Here is a 21,332-nt window from a genome sequence, read left to right on the forward strand (position 1 = left end):
AACAAATTGTTTTTTAATCATCTTTTTTGCAATTATTTTAAACAAATGCAGGTTTTTAAGATGATGCGCGATTTTAAAAATCTGAAAAAAAAGGAGAATATAGTTTGATTCTTCCCCTTGATGGACAAACTTTCAAAAAGATGGACATTTTAAAATTGGCCCTGTGAAAATTGCCGAAAGTTGACGCTGCGTCGAGTCGTACTGCTGTGGCGGGCGCGTCGTCGCTGGCAGCCTACTCGACTCCAGCGGGTGAATGTGCGTTATTTGGAATCAAGGCGACTTCACCCAACATTATTCTACATTATCTCCGAGCATTTGCAAGGTTTAATGCAATCAATAAATATTGGTAACTCACTGTTCGTCTTATTGTTGAAAACATAAATATAATCTCTTAAATCCTAGCTTTCATTTCGAAGATTTTGATATTAATGCAGAATGGCACTTTTTTGCAACTTCACATGCCAAAAATGAATGTGAACTTGTCAATAAGTATCATTGACAAAGAGTGAGTTACCAATATTTGCCGCCTTGATCGCAAATAATAACGCACGTTCGTCCGCTGGAGTCGAGTAGGCTGCCAGCGACGACGCGCGCCCCACAGCAGTGCGACTCGACGCAGCGTCAACTTTCGGCAATTTTCACAGGGCCAATTTTAAAATGTCCATCTTTTTGAAAGTTTGTCCATCAAGGGGACGGATCAAACTATATTCTCCTTTTTTTCAGATTTTTAAAATCGCGCATCATCTTAAAAACCTGCATTTGTTTAAAATAATTGTAAAAAAGATGATTAAAAAACAATTTGTTTTAAATGAAATAATTTTTTTTACAATCTTCAATGTTTTATCTATAAGCACCGTAAAGCTCATCTCCATCCGCTTACTAGTTCAATAGCTATAATTTTTAAAAAGAAAGGTAGCACTTAACTTCAAACAGCTTTAAAATTGACAATTTTCAAAATTTTGAAAAATCCTTTGGGGTACGTTTAAATATCGTTAAAGACTACAACATATTCAAATTTGAGCAAATTACAAGAACTTGCTCCGAAACGTGCCCGATTTCGCGTGGAATGACCCAGACGAAAGTGTTTAACTCCACCTTCAAATTTTTTAAAATTCTAGTGCCAGAGTACTTGATTGGCGCTTAATATGTATATTTAAAATAAAGGTAAATATTTTTGTTTTGTAGAGTTTAACTCCACTTAATCGATTTGGCAAATGAGTGGTTCATACGTCACTCAGTCTCTTTGATTAGGATCTTCGCAGGATTTCAATATTCGAATTACTAGTTATACTTCAATAGTTTTATACATTAATAGCTTTTCTCTCGAACTTTAATTTTGAATGTCTGTCTATGTACTTTTTCCCAATTAACCTTCTGTTTACTATCATTTTAGAATGTTTGATCGACTCGCTTTGTGAAATTACTGAACTATTTAACTTCATTTGTGGACATATATTTCTGCGTAAAGTGAAAGTTACATACTGATTGTGAGTTGAATTTGTTCCCATTTGTCGGAATATTTCAGTTCTTTAGCTGAATAGTTTCAATGCCTAATGTTCATGTAAATTTTTGGAGAGATGCATAAGATGCAAAAATTACCGTTTCATTTGCAAACGTAGTTGCGATCAGTTTTTTTTTGAAGTTTGGAGATAACAGTGATTACTGGTCGCCATTCTAGATAAGAACTGAAAAGTCTGAAATAAAAAACTTGTCGATGCATAAACTAAGAATTATCACCTACAATGTAGCATATAATTTTTGTGATACATCCATTATTTACTAAAGTCTATATTCACATTCCTCTAGAAAGACTAAACCCTTCATTTAGTGTTTACGAGTGAACAAATTTTACAACATTACATCATTTTCTAAGATTCACAAAAGCGGGATTGTAAAACAAGCGGAAAAGCGAGGCTACATATTCAAGTCGTTCATTGAATTTAAGCAACTAAAACTGATCGTAGGGGAGCTCTGACAGCGTCTCCACGAATTCGTACAAAACTTGTGCTTGGTCTAGCAATTACCACCTATCGTATCTCCAGACCATGTCGAGTTCTCTAATAAAGGCAGTAAACGTTCAAATTATGGGGTACTTAGTATGTCCTACAATACAGTTAAATTCTTATTACAGTTAAATTCAACCGGGTGAACGACCAGTATCACTTGTTCGAATTTCAGGCCCGATGTCGAGTTATGACGCTAGAGTCTGTGTGTGTGTGTGAGAAAGAGAGAGAGAGAGAGAGAATTGTAATAGCATAAAGAAAGAGATATGAGAAGATAGCGAGTGCCCCATAACGACTAATTAGTGTTCTGCGTTCACGCAGAGACACACCTGTCAGTGTTTCGGCAATCAGCAACAAGACGTTCGAAGTAACACTTCGCTAATAGCAGTTTGACTCCCAAACGCTCGAAGTTCTCGTAACGTACAGTATTGCTGGTCTATCTGTCTCTCGCGACCTGGTCTATTCGATTTGTTCGAATACCACGCATTGTACGTGTGACAGTCGAAGCAGTTCGCAACAAGAGTGACATTTTGGCGAAGTAATGCACTTTTGGAATCGGTGATCTCACCTTGATTCCCTGAGATTGCTTTTCGTCTTGGGAGCAACCAGAGACCACTCCTTGGTTGACCACTGATTAGCGGTACACTCACCAGACAGCGTCAACGTGAGCTAATAATATACTCCTTCGTTGTTCAAGCTCTACCACCTCGTCTAGTAGCAGCCCCTGTGTGACGAATAGATGCATACGAGTGAGGTGGACACAGAGTCGTAGAGTGTCGATCAGATAAGCCGCCGTTATCAGCCAGCGGGACTAGATGATTCGTTCGAGGCAATCCGCTATAAAGTGCATCTAGCGCAGAGAAGAGTTTGACTCGCTTCTGTACGCTCGCCAACCGACGGTTTCTTCACTACGAAGAAGTGTCGGTAATACAGTCCACTACTCTACCTTGCGCTCAGCCAGTTACATTTCGTAGCCTGTAATCGGGTTACTCGAAGACAAATACGAATTATTCATATGCTGATTGGCGCGTATCCACCAATTTTCTGTTCTAGACAGTAACTACACTGACCGTAGAGAACTCGCACTCCCCAGGAGACGCCAATTATAGGGAATCCTCTTCAGGCCCCTTGGAATTTTCATTAAATAAACGTCTATCCTTTTGAGAACAGCCAAAGAGCATTACTTGTGTACATTTCTTTACTCTAATCCACCTTTCTCCCTAATCGGGATCGTTGTTAGATCATCTTCATCGAATCTAACATCGTTTATACATCTTATTTATATTTCGAATATATTTAGTCAGATTAATCATGATCGACTTAATAACTTAATATTCGCTTCTCCTATACCTACGTATCTACATATCTGTACTTACAAAGATCACGGTGTACTTCAACACTTTTATTGAAAGAAGAAGTCACTGTTCATTTTTAATTGCGCAGAACAATCCTATTTCGTCTATTTACAATGGAACCTGTCCATTGGTCAAATATGATTGTAGTACAGTATTAAGTGAATAGGGCAAGAATTTCTGTAGCTTGTAAAAGATACCAGTACGCCAGACTTTGTCATATAATTCTTTGATACCTAGGAACATAGAGAATAATACTTATTACTTTCTAAATCGTATGTTATGTGTTTCATAAGATTATGAATTTGTTGCAGAGTTAAGTAGCGTTTTCTAAAGTTGAATTGGTGGGCGGGTATTATATTTAGGTAATTTAATTAACACATGTTTTATTAGTTTAAGCAAAATCTCTTCAAATAACTTTCATAGTATTGATAAAACATCGAGAGGACCATATGATGACATTTCATGTATAAGTTTGTCAAATTTATTTATTATATATTATACATAGAGGGTGTTCATTTAAGAACTGTAGATCTAAATATCTGGAAAACAACACATTTTCGGGAAAAATGTTAAATACAAAAGTTACTTGGCTTCAAGGAGAAAATACAATTATTCTAATTTTTTGTCTGTTGTTGAACGTTTTCAAGGTTATTTGAAGGGTAACTGTTTTTTTAAATGGAAACCTATAATTTTACTTACAGGTTCTTCTATGCGAAAAAAGAAGAAACTTTTGTATGAAACATTTTTTAAGCATATGTTATCTTACAAGGATATTTAACATAATGAAAAATTTAATTATTTATGAAACTTCTTCATTTTCTTAATGACTGGATACTGATAAATCAATAACAATTAGATTTTTTCGTGTGGCTTTTTTATTACATAAAGAATCGCAGTACTCCTATCTTCACAACAAGTTTTCAAAACGCTCTCCATTTTGTGCTAAGCAATAATACAATCTGTTGTGTTCTGAATTTTTTAAAAGTTTTCTTTTGAATATTTTTGCATTCCTGTACTATTCTATTCTTTAAGTCTTCAACATATTCGTATTTCGTTCTGAAAATTACAAATTATAAATGCATTCCCAAAAAAAATCTAATAGCGTCAAATCAAGAGATCTAGGCGATCATTTAAGAGGTTCTCTTTTACCAATTCACTGTCCTGGAAACTTGTTATCCAACTATTGACGGACTGATAGTGTATGATGCGGAGGTGCTGCATTTTATTGGAAGTGCAGAAGATCTCCCTCTAGTTCCATGTTTTCGTTTTCGTCTATTTGATTTTCGAGAGCTTCAACTATGAGAGGATAAACAACTTCCTCAAGCATTTCCAAATATTTATTTCCAGTTAAATTGCCATGAATAAATATTGGCTCTATAATATTGTCACCTAGTATACCAGCTCATACATTAATTTTCTGTGGCCACTGCGTATGTTTTTCTATAATAAGATGAGGATTTTCATCATTCCAATATCGGCAATTGTATTTACATATTCACAGAACCATTGAGATTAAAAGTACACTCATTAGAGAAACAAATACATTTTATTAGTGACGAATTAGCGTTCAATAAATCAATTTTTTCCTAAAATTGAAGTCGTATTTGCATTTTATAGGGATGATACCTATTTAATTTTAGCGTTTTATGAATCAAGCCAATGAATACGCCAGTAGCACGTGACACATTGCGTATTGAATTATTTGGATGTGCAACAAAATTACTCAGAATTTTGACTTGAGTTAATTCATTTAGAACACAACGATGAGTTCTCTTCTTGTTATTCACAGATCCAGTTTGCTTAAATTTTTTTACAAGATTCAACACATGAGAAGCAAAACAATTTTTATTCGTATGTCTGATTGAAAATAGTAACCGTTCTTACAGCACATTGATTTTCAGATGTGTAAATAAAAATAATTTCTGTTCTTTCTTCCATTGTGTAAACCATGTTCAAGACAAACGAGATTCACACAAGTTTACAATTGAATTTCCAAAGACCAACTACCTATCGTTTTACCTTGGGAACGACGACAGCTTGCTGTTTTGAAATGTTTGTATTTTGGACACATAAAGCCTGCTCTACAGGATGAACACGATCTCAGAGATGTGATTCTTTTTTCGCATAGAATAAAAATCTGTAAATAAAACTATAGATTCCCATTTAACAAACAGTTACCCTTAAAATAACCTTGAAAGTGTTCAACAACAAAAAAATAATTATTTTTTACAAACAATTTTTACAACAAAAAAATAATTGTAATTAACATTTTTCCCGAAAATGTGTTGGTTTCGAGATGTTTAGATTTAAAGTTTTGAAATGAACACCCTGTATATCTTCAATGTGTGAGATTTGTTGTCGATACGGAGTGTGACCGAAACAATGCATAATTTTCATCTTGTTGTTCCTTACTTATAAGTTGAATTCGGTTACATTAATGACAGCTTCTACTGATTTCGTTATTGTTTGGATACCGAAAACATGTAGTAATATCGGCGGTGGTAGCGCTACACTCATCAGGAACGAATTTTTAGTCATTTCAATATCATTTAGTGATTTTAGGAGAGTATATCTGTTTAATGTCGGTATTGCGCCTATTATGAAACTTGATTTTTATCTTACATTACATGTGCCTTGTTCACAGCTTCTCCTATTCTTTAACTCGATTTTATTTTGAGATACTTTCCTTTGCCATACACGTGAAAGGGTAGTAACAAGGTTGTTGGTATTTATTTTCAGAACTGATTTTCGATCATTTACAAAAATTTAGAATTTAGAATGAACAAATCGTGCACAAGGTAGAATTCAGTATGGCTCAGAATTATAGAAATTATATTTTAGTCGAAAAAATATTACTATGTTTCATCACTTAGGTTTTTCTCTCAAAAGTATCGTCGCATGAGGCGTAGAACGTAATATTGCTTGCGTGCTATTCATGAGAATAGAAAAAAACATTTATACAAAACTTGTGGTTATTGGTATAATTATGCACTATACGCAGTTATTGTATATTTGAAAATCAGATTTTCTGAATTTTCTGAAGATGTTTGCAGCTATATTCTAATATATAGGAACGTGTATTAGCGGTATTATAACCGAGCAAGAGTCACCTGACAGAAGCATAAGACCATTTACAATTGATTGTGCTAGATTTGTAGAACCAAAGGTAAGTATAACTCGTTGACTTACTGTACTGTACGTAAGTTGAATTTTGGACACCGATGGAACATTGTAGGCGTTAAGAGGCCCGGAACTAAACAGTATTTATAATAATAAAATCTCAAAAAGGACCATCTTTTTATGTGCTTCAAACCTCGAACCGATGCATTTTTTGCTTCATTTCTCTTACATTCCAACAAGGTAACACTTCGGAAACAATAATTCATTAATCATATATAATCTAGATGATGTATTATTCTATTAATACAAATTTTTCTACCATGCATCATTATTTCAGTCATATACGTTAGTTGTTGTTGTAATTAAATTATTTGCAATGTTAGTAGCGGTTTAACTGAGTTAACTGTATCTTTTCTGTATCTTTTCTGTTCTTTAACTGTATACTTAAAGTTTCACCTTAATTATAGTATTAAATTTTGCTAAATAGTTATTTGGTTAACTATAAAAATATGAATACAGGTTACATCAGAAACGATAGGTGTATGAGTCGATCACTGCCGCGTATCTTCTTCCCGAAAACAGAGTATTCCAAATTTTAAACAATATTTTCGTTGTAATTTGCCAAAATGCATTCAATATATTTTATTACGTATTTTAAACAATATCCTTCAGGTTAGATGTAATATCTAGAGATTTTATTCGATGTCCGCCGCCTGGAGGTTGGATACTTGGAGTGACCAAGTAAGGACAAGGTGCCAGTGAGTGATCTTCTGATTATATAAAGATGCAAAATAATGAAAGTGTATTTATATCGTCTAAGTTTTAAATTGACGAATTAACTGACAACCTATGAGAGGCAAGGTATGGCTGTCGACGAATTGTCTTAGAATACCTTGTCTGGCCACACCAAGTATTGCATATGATTTTGCAAAAAGTAAGATTTATTTTATGATCATTTTCATTCATTTGTTATTTTTCTGTAATTTTTTAATAGGATTATTTATATTTATATTTGTTCAGTTCCAAATGGAACATTCACTTGGTGATAAATCCTTAAAATCAATTCACATCTTGATTATCTATAGTTAAGAAAAACATTGAAAATAAATTCATTATATATACGTTTAATATTCCTTTTTGTCTTAACCTGTAGTAACTATCCTATTGAACTGTTTACTTATTCGAAACAACAATATTTTAGAATCAGTAGTTATTTGAAATTCTTAACAGTCAATACCAAAGAAAAGTAGATTTGTTTATACTTGTGTTATTTGCATGTGTATAACCAATGATATTTTGTTAATGCAGAAGCGATACATCGAGAAATCATCATTACGAAAGAGCACGGAAGAGGAACACGTATCATAGTTGCAGATAACATATTCCGAGTGCATGAAAGCTTGTCGAGTGAATCTGTGCTATTTGAGATGGAAAGCAGTGATAATGAAGATGGCTGGTAGGCCTACCTTGGTCGAATACAAGGCAGCGGGTGGTCTTGGCAGCGAGTCCCGGGGGCAGAGCGAACCTGTAGGCTGGGCCCAGCGACAGCCCTAACCCCAGACCGAGCGCCTCCGCGCCGCATCGGCCCCCGAACACAGGCCCCACTAGAATCACCCACATAATAACGGTCATAAGTTATCGCCATCATCATTAATATCATCAATATATATCATTACATATATTTATATGTGTTCATATATCTACAGTGGCGAAAAAAAGAAAGTTTTAAAGGCAGGTAAATGGCAAGGGGAAAACGTTGCCTTTCCTAAACAGAAGTGTATTTTCTAAAAAAAAGTGAATTCTTGGTAAATGCGAATATTAAATTTTAATAAAGCGGTCCTAGTGGAGACAAAAATTACGTATGAGAATGAGAATTACACCATACATATTCTCTGTTCAATTTTTGTGAAATTTACATTATTACATATTATAAATAGCTTTTCAGTGCTTCTATATACTGTAGAAGTATCACGCCTGCATTTAATTTATAAATTTATTAAAAATAATATTTCTGTTTATTCTACGTATATTCTCCAATTCTTTATTTTGTCTGCAGAAATGTTCTGCATTCATATCAAAGTGTTTATACCTTGCTAAAAGTATAAACATGTGTTAAAAATATTTAAATTTATTATTAATTTTCTTTATTAAATGTTATGACGTTATTCAATAAAATAATTACTACCAATTTACTTGTTTAAACCTCTCCTTTTTCGATTATAAATATACAAAAGTTTGTTAAAAACGTTTAAGTTTATCAATATACAATTTGTTCAAATAAAAATTATCTTTCGAAATATAATATTGCTTCAGTTGAGTATATTTTCATTTAATTTATGTTTTATTCGTTTTTGTAACATAGATATTATTTTGCTGCTTAATGAAAAAGTATACCAACGATTCTTAATGAGGTTGGCCTTTGCTAATTTTGACGACCAGTCGAGTTTTTTCATTTTTTTGCAGCAAAACATATACATACAACTTCTGAAGTATGTTCAGGAACATTATCCTGCTAAAAGATAAATAATAGTAAGTTTATTTTTTCTACTGTTTACAATAAGCTACCATTTAAAATGTTGACATTGTCAACAGCAGTCATTCTTTCATTAATTTTTACTAACTCTCCAGCACCTTTTTTTAAGGTACCAGCACCAACGTATAATTGAGCCACCACCATGCTTAACAGTTGATCAAATATTTCGCTTATTGAAGCAGTTTGATTCGAATTTCGGTTCGTCAGATCATATAGGTACTTCATGCTTTCTCAAAATGGAAAATGCTTGATAATGTATTGCTTAACAAATAGCTTCTATTTTATAAAACCTTTCTTCAATACATTATCACTTAATTATCTCATTGTCTTTATATTTATATTATTAAGATTCAAATTCTCTTCATAGTAAGGGCTGATAGGGAAGAATATTCTATTTTGCGAATTGTCATCTTATCATCTTCTGTTGAAGTTTTCCTTGATCTACTAGATTTAATTACGTTATTCACTTCACTGTACCGTATATTTTGTATTAATTGCATCATTTTTTTAACACCCACGATTAAAATCTCATACCTTTGTCTACGTACTTTTTTTAAATAATAATCCATTTTTTTTCCATCTCTGACTATCAACTGTCTAATATTTGTTGATTTTCTATTATTTTACTCAAATGATTAATACCTATAATTAATGCACATGCAGAAATGAAGAAACAACCGATATTGTATGTTTATTATTTTACAACATTATTAGATACAATGTAAATGATTTTAAACACATTTTTATCTGCAAAAGGCGTTAATCGACATGGTTTATTTATATGTAAACCACGTGAATACAATTGTATAAAGAAAATAATGTCTTTGTCGTACAAAATGGGGGGATCAGCCAAATTGGATGCGTGTTATTACGAAATATCACGAAAAATATCAATTAACCAAAAAATTCATGCGGCTTTTGTTTGAGTTCAATGCTATGAGTCATCGAATCTTGCAGTTTGTCGGGTGCGCGTGTTTATGCGTATCATGTATATAGTACAGATTTGCGTCAGTTAATTGATGAGTTTTGTCGTGTTAAAAGAACAAACCGCGCAGAAACGGTTCAACAAATTCTCTTCTGGCGATGAATCATTGCAAAATGTATCATGTTTAGGAGGGTCTACCGTTATTAATAACCAAGAGTTACAAAATGCTGTTGACAAAAATTGAGAAATATCGTGTCAAGAACTTTCCAAAATGTTTAAAGTGAGTAATAAAACAATTCGGTTACATTTGCATCTACTGAGAAGATCATGGTAGCTGAGTAAATAGATCCCACATACATTAACAGATGATAACAAGCTCCAAAGACTAACAATTTGTTCTTCACTTCTACTATTCTTCACTTCATGCTACACGAACATATCATTTTTTGATCGTTTGCTTATTTGTCATAAAAAGTGGATTCTCTACTGCAATAAAAAGCGAACCTATCATTGGTTATTATCAAAGGATCCAGTACTTTAAGACACACTCGAAACCAATTTTGTACAAAGCTCAAGCTACCGAAGCTAAAAGGCTGAAGATTTCAGACTCAGTTCTCATAGATCTTGAGGTTAATGTGAAAGTAAAGTAAATAAACAATGATTTAATGATTTTAACGATTTTAATTATAAAAAACTAACAAATATTTAGATCCTTATTTATTTTCTAAAACGGATAACCATGAGTTAACTCATATAAAAGCCTGAGTTGTTAGGTGACTTACTCTATTCCTTTTCTTAGTAATTAAATTACCAGCTTTTCGTAGCAGAAACTGACAAGTTTGGTTGATAAAAGTTAATTGTAGATGGTAAAATCATCTGTCAAGGATTTAATATAGCACCTAGTATCGAAAGAATATTTAATATACTCTATTTTTTCCTTACACTAATAATTTAGAATTAATTAAACTCCAACGAATTAGCATATTTTTAATAAGAATTAAATGGTTGACATTCAATGAAGTACAGTACTCCTTAAATACTCGTTTTCTTTTTGCAAAAAAGGTAATAAAGTGTATACATTTAGACACCTCATTAGCTTCATTTTCAATTTTTTTGTAAACGCAGCAATTGAAACGACTCGAATCTTTGAGCTTCAAGGCTTGAGCGTTAAAGACTCTAGCTCTTACAGCTGAAGGTTCGAATCCTAACGGTTCTAACTTCCAGGGTGTGAGCCGCAAATTAAGCTCTCAAAATTCAAAATTCAAAGCTCATTTTAATGACACTACTATTTGAACCCTGGTTCAAATATAAAATATTACTGTTTTTGAGTGTTCACGAATTAAAAAACTAGAATCGAAAAAGGGAAAACCCAGAGAATGTGAACACGTTTTTTTTTCCAAATTTATTGATACTTAAACTACAGTTCAAATTTGCAAAACAAAGATATTTTAATTCTTCTTGCATTGAAAAAATCTTTTTTGAAATACGAAAAAAATTAATTTAAATATGTACATCCTTCAGGATTAATAGAAAAAAACTGAATTTTATATCTTGAATAGTTTCGGAAACATAAATTCAAACGTGCAAGCAATTGTCGTAAAAATCGACAGAAACTGTAAGCTTGGAGGGCTTGTATTTCTTAAATCAGTTCAAAATTATGAAAATGATTACCTAACCCGCCTTTAATTACACGTGGACATCAGTCTATTTCAATATCATCAAAATCTCTGATATCGAGGTACAAAAGTAATCGAGTTGGCGTGGAATGGTGCTTAATATTCACATTGGAGATGTGCGAGCCTTAGACCATACCTGCTACTAGACACGGTATGCATGTAATACGTGTATAGAAAGTCCACGAGTTCGGTTAAGTAAAGAACTGCCCAAGTGTGACGTCATGCTGGGCAAAAGATAATTATTTAAAATGGCTGACATGGCATTAAACGCTTAGACGCTACTGGACGCTACAAAATCTTGCAATCCACGTGAATTTGTTATTTTGCGAAGTTATAATTCCCAAAATATGCAAAATATTATTTTTTAAAAGTTAAACATTTTCACATTCTCATTAATGTCGAACAGTAAAACAGTTTAACACGTTCGAAACATCGGTGTGTCATTCTTTCGAAATTGCAGATATGTCATATTAGCATAGCTTATACATGTTGTCCGTGTGTGACGTCGCGTAGATGATTTTATCTTTGCCTAAAGGAAGTTATCTGAAGCCGTGTCTATAAGTATACATATATGTATGGTCTAAAGGTCGCTTCCCATTGCTGTATGTTCGGGCCGCGAGCGCGTTCGCCGTCCACTTGAAACTGTCAACTCTACGAGCAGGAGGGCCTGAAGTACCCAGCGAGCCTGCACCGTGATCTGCTTAATCACCAAACGAGCCTGGCAGACCCAAAGCGACCATGCACCTATGCTCACCTAGTAGGAACGTCTTTTCGAACAAAATTCGCCGAGCACGCAGAATTTATGACCGAACGAGCCCGTTACAGCAATGGGAAACGACCTTAAGAAGCAAGCAGAGCGATGTCTTGAGATCCCGACGTTCGGGACGGGATGGAGAATTTCGAGCGAAGCAATACGATACCGAAGCAATACGAGCGCTCGGAATTTCGAGTCTTCTCGGGATCTCGAATTGTCTCGGGATCTCGAATCGCTTCGGGATCTCGACTCCTCTCGAAATCTCGATTGCTTTACATACTCACGAACAAGTCAAGACTCGATACAGAGTCTGGTCACACATTCGATGCGAAGATTTTGTTACTATAATAATAATAATTTTAGATATTTTACAAATTACATAAGATACAAATTTATTAGTCTATATTATTCTATAACGTTATACGAAATTGTTTACCCTTATTATACAATTCTCACTGTTGATGCTTTCGGATGTAAGCCGTGTTCTTTTGGAATTATTTTCCCAACGTTTCGTCAGCATTACAGCTAGATTCATTAGGAGGTCAAGAGACACACTGATACTCATTGGGAAAGTACTCATATACTTATTGTGAACGTTGGGAAAATAATTCCAAAAACATACGGTTTACACCTACGGTTTTCCATTAATTTCTGAAACAAAAGACATTGAAACACCGAAGGTAAATATTATTAATCATATACGGATCCTTCAGCATTGCGAAGTACTTAGTTACCCATAAAACGGAAGCAAGTTAAAAGCAACAGAATCTTTGCAACGGATGTAAAACAAGATCCCGTGTTAAGTATTGAGTTATTCGTGAGTACGTAAGGCAATCTGGATCTTGAGAGGAGTCGAGATTCTGAGACGACTCGAGATCCCGAGCCAACGAAATCCCGAGGCAACTCGAGATCCCGAACGCTTGCTTCGATATCCCGTCCGATCTCGCCCGAAATTCTACGTTTCGTCCCGATCTTGACAAGTCGGGATTCCATACCCCTCTAGTTCGCATTTCTTTAGCAGTTAAATAGTTTTACGTTATTTCCAGCAAAGCTTTCACGTACTACTTTTTTATATTGTTATTCTGTCAAATTAATAAATGATTTTATTCTTTGAATTAATGTTGTTATAACATAGGCGTAAAAAACCGAGACTTATAATTCAAAATATTACTAAAAGATACATTTATCTGTGATCATTGTTGTTACATCTTACGCATAAAATTTTAGATCCTCTCGTTGAATGTGTTTACAAACGTGTGTTCGGCAATTATTACATCTAATACGATTAACAATGAGAGTAATATTTATTATCACTTTCTATACAAATGAAACACCTAGCCCTTGTACTCGTTTTTATGTCTCTTTTTTATTTAGTTTCTTTCCACTTATTTTTATCACAGGTACTATGTGTTTTGAAAAGTAATTTCATTATTTTCAAACTGGACCGCTGGTTTTTCAATATTATCTGCGACTAATTTTCTTTGTAGCTATTCCAAAAATGTTTTCCTCCTTGATTTCAAACTATATGATTTTCCTGTAAGACTCTTTAGGTTCTTTATAACAAAAACATTATACATATACTGCTATGTCAGTATAATTGAAAAAGACTGATAAGGACTATCGTTGTGTCTATGTTCTACATGAATATTCTCGTAGAATTTTATCTAAGACATTTACACCGCTTTTGATATAATTATAATAAATAATAATTTTAGATTTGGAATTATCTGTTTCGTCTGATGTAAGTATTATCGTGGTTTATAGTAAATAATAATACTACTAATCAGTTACAAAGTAAACATTCGATGACACAAGCCAGCACAGCGGATAGTAATCTACGGCTCGGGCCACCACACTATGCCGAGTCAAAAATGACCCTGACATCCCTATGTAAGAGTTAACTTGCTAAAAAATCAATCCATGCGTAAATATTGGCGAACATTGAACTTGAAACATTTGTTGAGTGTCTCTATGTGGCATAGTGAGAACTAAATACAAATGTGTTCACGAACGTTTCGTAGGTTTATTACGCACGAAGAATATTTTCCGTTACATTCCCAAATATTCAAGTCTCTGCCTATTAACAGAAAACGCCCTAGTACTCTCGCTTTTTTCGTTTATCTTATTGGGAGCGTAACTCCGAGCAGCTGGGTAGCAACCACGACGCTGTACCAACCGTGAGAAATTTCCTTACATGGAATTCTATATTTTTCTCATTCTCAGATCTCATATTTTTTTCATATTCAGATTTTCAGGTTTTCAGAATTCTGAGATTTTAGCCCTATCGGATTCAGAACAGTACCATCACGTTGATAGTCAAGCTCGTCAGAGTTGGCTGCTATTCAGTTAGATTGGGTTCGTTCCCTTTCGAGTCTACAGTTTAGACTTATAGAATCCGTGAGTCAGCCTAAATTCTACTTGGTAATCTCTACGATCACCCTGTAAGTCCTCGCATCGCCAGTGAGTTCACACCGAGCATTAGAGTCATACACTTCACGCAACAACATTATACTATACACTTGTACGTAAAGACTGATTTTAGAATATACTAAAGTATTCACTGTAATTTGATTAGATTGTTTTCAAACCCACAATTACCTTAAACGATCCCATTCGAAGTTGACAGATCCCCCACGATACATCTTAGCCGCTTGAGTTGTATCGGTTAATTACTGACAAGTTACGAGGTGTATTAACATTTCCTGCAGCTCTCTGATTTCACACCAGATTCGTCCACATACCCTTACTTCCAAAGGAAACTGTATCCAACTTAGTGGCTTCTCAATTTATTCGAGTTCGTCCACGAAAGTTAACCTATCTAGCAGCGATTTGATTTTAGCTTTTATCCAGGTTCGTCTATACATTATCGAACCTCTTTACAACACCCTGATTTTTCATCAAGTGCATCTGTTTGAATTCGCCAACCTCCTCAACAGGACCTCAATTTATTTCGAGTTCGTCTGTGAAACTCATCCTAGTGACTGCCAGATTTTGCATCAGTTATGTTCACGAAACTCACCCTCCTTACTGATCATAGATCAGTTCTGTTCGCAAGCGCATCCATCCTCAGAGGTTCCCTGATTTTACATCAGGTTCGTCCTCGTCTACAATAATCCCAACGGCTCACTGATTTCGCATCAGTTTCGTCTGTTGTACTAACTAACACCTCAATTACGATATTCTTTGGAAACATATTTATCCTCATCGGCCACTTGCGCTGCTTGCATCCCTTCTTGTAATAACTTTATAGATTACTTCCCAAACACCGCAATCCGTACCGCGGATTAAATTTTTCGGCGCGTCACAAAAATTTCTGAATATCTGTTACCATTTTTCTGTATTAAATATGTACAAAAAAAGACTTTGTGGGTCAAATTTTGTGGACAGATCGTGGCTGTTTCGCTACTTATCCTCTAATATAAACATATCTTAAATTAGAGTTCCAAGCGCTGAAATCAAGAATCTGGAATAAATACATAAGATTTCACAGATTTGAAAATTGAACAACTTCAAGATTTGAAAATATAACAGGTTTAAAATTTCAAATAAGTGAAAGTCCAAAATGTGGAAATTTGTGAAACTGGAGATTTGTATTTTAAGATGTATAATAAGAAACTTATATTAGTTTGAATATTTGAAAGCTCAAAATTTGAAAACTTAAAGATTTGAATTTTAAATATCAAGAAATTTAAATAATTGGATATGTGAAAACATTTAGGTAATTTCGCTCGTATTGAAGAAGAGGCATATATTAGGGTTTCTAAGTGATGCCAATTTGGTGTGAATGAAATTAAATCATTCTCGAATCTCTTTTCTTATCGTTATAATGTTGTTCTCCCAATTGAGAGATGTATTTTCGTTTTTCTCTATTAATTTCTTCTAGAAGGAGAAGATATGTGAAAATTTTAAACTAAACATGTATACTATTTTACTATTTATAAAAACTATTACGCAAGTGAACTATTATATCGATTCGGCGTTATTGACGATTTAACAAGTTTGGATTTACATACCAAGTGTATAAGATCAAAAGACTTTTGAAGACCAAACTTAACTCCTAATCGATATTAATAAAGGGGACAAGAGGAGCCGATGACAATATTATGGGAAACAGTGTATAGCAGATATTTCTGCAGCTTTACAACCCTCAGGAATTAAGTATTTATTATGATCTGATATAGATATCAGTATGCAGTCATTACATTGTATACTATATTGCTTTTTGATTCAGAATCAGCACGTGGCGAATTGACTATTAAAGGCCCCTTTACTGTATGAATGACTTATCCCCCTAGATCAATATTCACTAACATAAGCGAACAAAACAAAAGTTTTCTACACTTAGCTCTTATTAATAAACAGAAACTACTTTCGTAGAGTGTTATATTCTTATCCGTACTAATACAAATGTTATACTTAAATATTTAATATATACTAGATATATTGAAATATTTAATATTAAGATAAACGTTTTCACATTACAACGTTTACATTAATTTTGGAATTAAATAGAATAATTTCGGGAGAGGTGGTCCATAGGGTGAGATGGACCATGTTCACAACTTTTGAAATATCTGTCAGGCGTTACAATTTTTTACTTATTTTAGTTCTATGGGGTATACTTATAAGTAAAAGTGTATTTATTTGCCTCACATCTACATAACGTGCGAGTATTTTATGTTTTCAATTTTAGTTATCTTTATAAATTGTAGAAATGGATATTAATACATATTTTATTAAGTTTTTTTCGTGTATTACATCAAATTAAACCAATTATTAATGATTTTTAATCTAGAAATTGTTTAATATTGTCTCATGTAACTAACTTCAAGCAGATTATTCAAAATAGAACATTAAAAGTACCTAAGTAAAAAGCACGTGGATAGAAAAACAGTTAAAAATTGTAACAAATTGCAAGTATCCTCAAAGCTACATTAATTCGAAGAAAACTGTTTGGAAATGATGGTTACACGAATGCTGTTATGAATAAAATTATTTGAAAATTGTTGCAGAGATTGTAGTAAAAAAGATTATATATAAAAAAAAAAAAATAAAGTACTACTATAATTATTGTAAACATATATTTTTGTTAAAAAAGAATACATAAATACTGTTTTCTTACAGAGGCTCAACTATCTCATGTATCGTAGTTCAACTAATCCATAGGTTAAAATATACTTGGATGAATGATGCAATTTTTTAGATTTTTACTTATGAATAAAGTAATAGAATTATTGTTAAACTAAGAATTATTATTATATGTTCATTACCAAACTCTTATATCCAATTCAAATTTTTTAGAGACATTTATTCTATTATTTATAGACGTAATTTGACTTTAAAGAAAAGTAATCCATCTCTTCCAAAATTACGATATGTAATGTAGAACGCACAGCTAATTTGGTATGCTATTATTTACCTTAGTATTTTTGTAGAAAGATAGTCTTTTAAACAACATAAGGGAATATTTAACTTACAAAGATTTATTAAATTACCCTTATATGATCTGTTACTTGAATTTGACTAAAGCTGCGGTTACAGTGGATGCATTTTCCGACGAAGTGATGTTCTGACGAATATGTCTGAACTTGTCACCCTCATACGATAAATAGTTCGACATATTCGTCAAAACATCATTTTGTCAGAAAATGCATTCACGGTAACTACAGTCTAAATGATTAATTGTGAAATGTTTGAAATGTGAACGTTTGTGAACGCAAATGTGGTATTTTGTATGTCCGTGAGTTCGTAAGTCCATCAGACTTGTATGAAAGCAATAAGAACTTATTGTTCTCATACTAGTTGATATTATATAAAAAAAGCAGTATGTATCTTGTATGTGTATATGTGAAACATAGCGAGAAGAAACCACTAAAGAATGGCTTCCGTGTACTAGGAACATTATTAAGGGCTACCTCTTTAGAATTAAAGTGTTGTTTTTGAATTTTTTATGGATTGTATATTTTTTTTAAGGACTTGGTCTGACTAGAATAGCATCCAATTTCCACCGTTTCGCAGCCAAATTACCATCAACGCCAATTAACACACCCTTTTTTCTACTGAATCCTTCTAGGACCCATTTCGTAAACATTTCCCTTTCTACAAGATGCATAAAAGAAGGACTGAACTTCTTAGTGACATCTTGTGAATCGCAATACTAGAATACATCGAACTTCCGATTCCAGACTTTAGAATATTTTGGATTCTTGTTGACATTGATTTTATGTGGTTAAATTCGGTTATAATATATTTATTATAAGGTATTTTGAAATTATTTCGATTTGCTATAGATCCGATTCTATAAATTTTATGTAAGATTAACATGTATTGATCTTGTAGAAAAAACCGTGTACGGTGCTGAACCATAATTTACATTTATATTCAGGAAGATAAATGCATCGAGCATGGTATCAAAAGACCTACGCATTTTTAAATTCAACCTTTGAGATGCAGAATATGGTACTGTCTTTCTCTTCCTCTTTTCGGGTCGTTTAAGTTTAGTAGCCTGTGCGCTGATTAAGACACCTGATGCAATTAGGCGATGAAAAGAACCTCAAAAGACGGCTCCTCTTTACCTATCTTCTCTTCCGGATGTAGACGTTTAGCAACTGCTCCGACAAGGGTGAAGAGGTATTCTTCGACTTATAAAACGTCCATGAGAATCTTTTAGTCACTCCTTAGTTTCCCAAAAATTCAGTTATCAAAGAACTATGTATTTTCTTCTGGAAACTATGTGTTCTCTTTTGTAGATAGATTATTACACTTTGCTCATTGTAGAAAAACAGAACATTTTACTGAATGAAGTGAAAAGTATTCGAAACCAAAATAAGTTAGATCAAAAAAGGAAACAAACAATAATTCATTGTTTTAACCTTTTATAGCCCGAAAGCAGGCTGTGTACAATAGAATACTTTTAATGTTCTGGTCACAAGTTGGGTTATGCTCGACACACGTAATCATTTGCTTACAGGCTTATTGCTGCAAAAATTGTAAAAATTATATTTGTAGGAGGTGGTGGCGATAGAAGGTATGTGAAATAAATTACGACGTATTCTTTCACTCATTGAAGAAAGTTATAAGAAAATTAATATTATTTTTATTATTTTATAAAATTAATAAGCCAACTAATTAGTAATTCTCGCAACGGATCTACGGCGTGTCATGGAAGACTATCAACTTTCTCTGCACAAGACAGAGTTAATGGCAAAGTGCACATATCTCTAAAAGTCAAAGAAGGCAGAGGTTCGTGTTACTATTCATGTCTCACGAGAAGTCCTCTGGAAACCATATGGAAACCATAGTACAAGAACACCAGCCCTGAAATATCGGAAACGATTTCGATAGACATCAAACATTTAAAGGTTATAAACTTTAATATTATGATCAAATAAATTAAAAAAATTTTGTTTTCTATCAGAATAACAGATTCCAGTGTAATAAACAAAAATTATAGGCTTCGCAAGATAATCTTTGACTACACATGCAGTCCCTGAAAAAATAATAACACATGTGTAATACATTTAATTCTCAAAGACTACTTAAGATTTGTAAATATAGTAAATAGTGCCAAAATGTTACGACGCAAAAAGAAAATATCTGTTTTTATACTAAGTTATTCTCGCTAACTTTTACAATAAACAAAAAAGAAGAACAAATGGTTGGAAGTAAGTACTGCTTGGATTTACGATGTGCTGACATATAACAGTGCCTTTTTTGGAAAAACTAATTTGTTAGTAATTGTACATCTACTTGAATGACTCGGTCTAACTGGAAAAGTACTGCTTACTAACAAAATCACCCTCAATAAAGCATTTTAAGGTAACGGTCTGCAGTTTAAGGTCTACAGTGTCTACTTGCGCATTGAAATGCAGTAGGCTTGTACAATCGGGAAACTGTCCTATTTTTCTATCGAACCTTTCTAAGAGCCTCTCCGTGGACACTTTCCTTCTATGAAGTGCACCAAAAGAGGACGAAATCATCCTACACGCATCCTCTAAATTGGAAAATTAGAATTCAATTAATTTCTACCAATATCAGATTCTTCAGTAAAGTAGAATTACACGTACTTCTTCTCGAAAATGTGAACTTGCTAATTTTTATAAATACGGGCTTTGTTTTGTTTGTTAAATTCGTTTCAGAATAACTTATCTTTTGTGTTACATTGATTGAATGAATTACATGTCAATTTCGTACACTCTGACAGATAATAAGAACACAAAACCAATCACGTTGATCAAATTCTATACTTTTATCACTAAGGAATACTTGTAGACGTGAATGTATCTATCGTGTCTTCTGAAATATTTGCTCTGTGAAGAAAAATTGAACAGATCATGCATAGTGTCGGTTAAAATACGAAGCAAATCACCAATGCTAATGACAATGCCATGTCAGCAATAGCCACTGCGAAGAGATAGCGTAGAAAGGGAATCAACTAACAGTGCAAACAGGCAAGGTACAACGTCAGTCCTTGCACTGAGGCTAAAGCAGCGAGTCTCGCTTTCTCGATGAATTATTCAAGGTTTCTTGATCCGGTCTCTCAGCCGTATAAACCGACAGACGGATTCCCATCCTCTCAATCGTCGAGCTACCGATTTTTTCTTCTCCCCGTCTCTCTCGCCTCGTTCTCCCTCGTTCTCCCTCGTTCTGACGTTCTCTCCCTTCTTGTGAGCATGCTGACCAGATTAAGATCACAGGATCGACTGTCAGCTGCCGTGAACACGACACACAACAATCGCATACCTCGGTATCGTTTCGTGGACCATGTTAGGCAATCTCTTGTTTTCCGTTTTCTCTCCTTTTCTTTTATTTCTTCTTCTTCTTTCTCTGTTTCATTTCTTTTTTCCTCTTTTTCCCCTTCTTCATTCATAACATATATGCTTGTCGTTGTCAATTTATCGCAACATACTTCCTGAAAAAATTCGCAGGAATTCCGACAGTGCGAAAGATTATTACGTTACACAAAT

General features: G+C 33.6%; 2 protein-coding genes across 2 annotated transcripts in view; both read right to left on the reverse strand.

Moving 5' to 3' along the window:
- The window catches only part of LOC143187512 (E3 ubiquitin-protein ligase Rnf220-like), a 235,504-nt gene extending 227,539 nt beyond the window's left edge, over positions 1-7,965 (reverse strand). Inside the window, exon 1 of the mRNA XM_076391729.1 lies at positions 7,945-7,965. The gene's annotated coding sequence lies outside the window, so the exon portion shown is untranslated. The remainder of the gene's footprint in view (positions 1-7,944) is intronic.
- The window catches only part of LOC143187491 (uncharacterized), a 183,985-nt gene that overhangs the window by 87,306 nt on the left and 75,347 nt on the right, over positions 1-21,332 (reverse strand). The window lies entirely within an intron of this gene.

The sequence above is a fragment of the Calliopsis andreniformis genome, unplaced genomic scaffold (assembly GCF_051401765.1).
Source record: "Calliopsis andreniformis isolate RMS-2024a unplaced genomic scaffold, iyCalAndr_principal scaffold0048, whole genome shotgun sequence".
In the NCBI taxonomy this organism is placed as follows: domain Eukaryota; kingdom Metazoa; phylum Arthropoda; class Insecta; order Hymenoptera; family Andrenidae; genus Calliopsis; species Calliopsis andreniformis.